The sequence below is a fragment of the Harmonia axyridis genome, chromosome 4 (genome assembly GCF_914767665.1).
Source record: "Harmonia axyridis chromosome 4, icHarAxyr1.1, whole genome shotgun sequence".
NCBI lineage: Eukaryota > Metazoa > Arthropoda > Insecta > Coleoptera > Coccinellidae > Harmonia > Harmonia axyridis.
The window spans coordinates 35,344,478-35,348,747 of NC_059504.1; positions in this window are offsets into that span (position 1 = coordinate 35,344,478).

Genomic DNA, 4,270 nt, shown 5'->3' on the forward strand with positions numbered 1-4,270 from the left:
TTGGCCCCTTTCTAAAGTAAAGAGCATCTTACCATAATCGAATAGGAAGAACACAGTGAGGAATAACCACAGATAACAAACTTATGTAGAACAAGCATATTAAGGTTAATGCTAATAAACCAACAAAGGCCTTGATGGAGTGTTGAAGTCTGGATGGAAAGATTTGGGAATATGACCCAGAAATACTGCGATGGATGTATCGGGCTTTTCACCATAATTTGACCCCTCTTCAACTTTGTTACTAAAAGAGGTACAAAGAAATTTTTCCTACAGAAGTTTCACGAAATCGAATAGTGTTTTCTAAAATGATTTCACAAAACAAAATATATACAGAGTGGGCAACATATTGATTGCAACTTCATTTTTACAAATGGAACACCCTGTGTATTTTTCTATATTTGACTAGCTCTTTTTCCCCTGGCTTCGACTATATAACATATGTTTGGTCTATCTCACTAATCCTGAGTACCACAGAGTTTCAAATTTTAAGGACGATCTGGCATGCTCACTTGCAAACTGATTGTTTTCAAGTGGTAGGCTGGGATAACTCAAAATGCCCTTTTTTGAGTTATCTCGTTGGTAACGATATGACATACGTTTTTCACTATAAATTGGAATTGGATGATTTGGATGCAACTCCATATATTCATGTAGCTCTCTTATTTTTATTCTTCCTCACATAAAGTGAAAATATTTCAAATTTTTCCGCTTCTGTGTAGTGCATATTGAATGAATAGTTTCATTTGTATGTCATATCGTTGTCAACGAGATAGCTATGATAAAAAAAGGGCATTTTGAGGTATCGCAGCCTTCCACTTGAAAACTTATTACTTAGCTTGCCAGGTGGTTCTTAAAATTTGAAACTCTGTGGTACTTAGATTAAGAGAGATAGGCCCAACATATGTTATATATTCGAAATCAGGGTAAAAAGAGCAAGTCAAATATAGAAAAATATACAATGTGTTCCATTTGAAAAAATGAAGTTGCAATCAAAATATTGCGCACTCTGTATGTATTTCGTTTTGTGAAATCATTTTAAAAAACAATAGTCGATTTCGTGAAACTTTTGTAGAAAAAATTTTTTTGTACCTCTTTTAGCAACAAAGTTAAAGGGGGGTCGAATTATGGTGAAAAACCCGGTACGTTATGATTGTGAGAGCAATATTCACTTATGAGGTAATAGTCTGGCATGTCAAAGAAGGTCAGAACAGCACTAGGGGAGCCTTCGATATAATACAAAGCTTAGTCTGTGTTCGTGCCGAACTAGGGCATTGGAGGAAACTATTGATGAGAAACATCGTAAGTATATTGAAAGACATTTTGAACAATTCCTGTGGAAGTGATGAGTGATCATGCATACCAAGTTCCACGGAATAAACAAAATTCATAATATTTTTCTCAGCTTAGCGTCTTATCGTCAGGAAGTATTCATTCACTACCAGTCCTCAAATAAGGTATCACAAGTAGGGTTCTGATTAGAATGTTTTGTTTTGAAGTAAACAGAGCACAGAGAGTTGGTAGGGGTGAGTACCTAAAATTATCATGCTCTAAAGTATATGCCAATGATTTTTGAAAAACCCAACCTGTATGTTAGGTAAGGTTAGATTAACTTGCTAGGTCAGCACCTTGTCGTGGTGGAAGGGCTTAAAGTAACTGCCTGCTATAAAGGAGACAGTGACACTGAGACGGACCAGAAGATGTGGCGTGGCTGGGCCCAGCCTGCCTCATTCCCTTTACTTCAACAATCTCATGTTTCCAGAAACACCACATTCCTGCCAATACATCGCCTGCTTCCAAGAACATCCTCTAATCTATACCCTTCCAAGTGACAGGTTCTAGCAGAACGAGCGATACGAAAAGAGGAGTAGAGCAGCCAACCAGCCGGCTGTCTGGGTCCACTAAAAAGAAGATGGAGTCGCAGAACCGACCAGGCAGAGGCCGTAGGTGGAAATTATTAACAGGTCCAGAAGAACGAGACAAAAGAGGCCGAGAAGAAAGCAATAAGGTGCCAACATTTAGCTGAGAGTATGACCACATACTCTCAGCCAAATGTTGTACCAAGAATAGGGGTTCTAGCAAGAAGATGCCAACATTTGGCTGATAGTATGACCACATACTTTCAGCCAAATGTTCAACCAAGAAAAGGGGTTACTTATGTTTCCGCAGGCGCCAGTTTAGGACTTGCTCAAGGTCGAAATCACTAATTTCCTTAAAAAAATCTCCTCTTATAACTTCCCGGCACGAACTGAGGTGAAACCTATGTTGTGAGGACTTAGGATTTGCTTAAGTCGTTCTATAGTTTGCCTTGGATAGATACCAGGGTCAAGAGTCGTTTCGTTTCACTGTGATTGAGTTCTAGGGGAGGAGGCTTGCCGACCAAGTTCCTGCGAGGAACTACCTCAGGCTTGAGGTCCGTAACCAAGCTACCTACTCGATGACTCTACCACCAGAAACGAATTGCTTCTACCCTATCCCATACGCCTTTAGAGTAGGACAGCGTACCACAAATCTAGACATTCTGAAGTAGAATACCAAACCCTTGGTGACCCGGTGACAATAAGGCTGAGCACTCAGGGGAAGATTGGTGTCCTTGGAACCTTTTTCTACGTGTTCAGCAAGGTGTTAATGGAGGTTTTTAATGAATATGCACTTCAGGAGAGCTTCACACTACCCAACAGATGCCGGCAGAACCTGTCGACAGTTTCTGTGTGTCCATAAGGTGGATTTCCCTTCGTTAAAAAAAAAACAACATTAGGTTAGGTTATGATTTGAATAAAACAATTGTCGTCACACTTCGAGAGTAGTAAAAGAAATCACCAATAGATAACAGATCTTTTGGTAGAATTTCATGAAAATCCATTACGTATATCCTATAAAAAATCATTCCTTTAGTATATATTTATTATGCATTGGTTTTTCTTGAAGTATAATGTTTTTTTTTTCAATATAAAAATGAAACCTCTTATGGCTCTTATTGTGAAACCTTAGAATGTGCACAAAAATCATCTTCTAAACCTCAAAACATCAATCGTTATTTTTTTGTTTGTTGTGTCCATGAGTAGCTTAGATTCGTCATCGGCCAATATTTTAGCTCTGCTTTCATGAAAAGTTTGAAAAATATGGAGGTTATAAAAGAGGATCGACGTTTCCCAGCCATTATATTTTTGAAACTATAGAACTTATTACTATAAAATAACCGCCTCGGGTCTCGTCATATAATATAACTGACAGTAGAAATTTCAACTGGAGATGCTGAAGAATGCAGTAATTACATAAGTTCATTGAAATTAAATTCTTGAAGATTACATAATAGGCATAACGACATCAAGAGTGCCATCAAAACTAAAACCAAAATTGTAGTAAAACAACGACTATCGTTTTGCTTATTACGTATGAAATTCTTGAAAAACAACTCAGATTCAGAATCTTCAGGGTATAGGTAATTTGAGTTTGAATGAAAATATTAATTATTTCAGAAAAGTTCTGTTAGAAGATTTAGAATCTTCGGGGTATATGTCATTTGAGTTTGAATGAAAAGATTAATTATTTCAGAAAAGTTCTGTTAGTGCTGTCCTGTATTCCTTATTCGAGAAGTGTATCTCTTCACATCCTGGACTGCAATCAGTTGATATCAAGAGGTAATATTGCTCAATTAACCTATCGGTCTAGAGCGATCGATAAGATTCTAAAAAACAAGAAATCCTAATATAAATTCCGTATTCGATTATCGAAAAATGATAATTTTTATGGTCGAAACAATCCCCGGATAGCTTCATCGAAACTAATAATATGTAAAACGAAGCCGTGAAATCATTGTATCGGAGTATCTAATAAATAACCTACTTTATGTGATCGCCGCAGAGACAAACAATATTGATATAATCGAGACGGAATAATTTTTTACACTCAGGAATCGACCCAATGAGTGAAATTGAAGGTCGCGTGATTTTTCTCAGAATTTGAATGTGTCTCCGACAAGATACTATTATACGGTTGGATTGTATCCAATGGTCGTAAAGATAAAAGTGGACAATGGGTCTGCCAGCAAGACTAAATGAAGACAGCTACTGTTTCCATCAAGGTTGTCCGAATCATGTCCTGCGTAAGTTCTTACAAGTCATTAATAAGCATCGATCTAATGGAGCCGGTCCTCGCAGTTGAACCTGTTGGTTTTTTCAAGGGAGATTACTGTTGGCTAATTGAATTAATATTTTAACGACGGTTACAAGAGAGTTCGTAGGATTTTTTATGACAAAATACAAAAATTGAC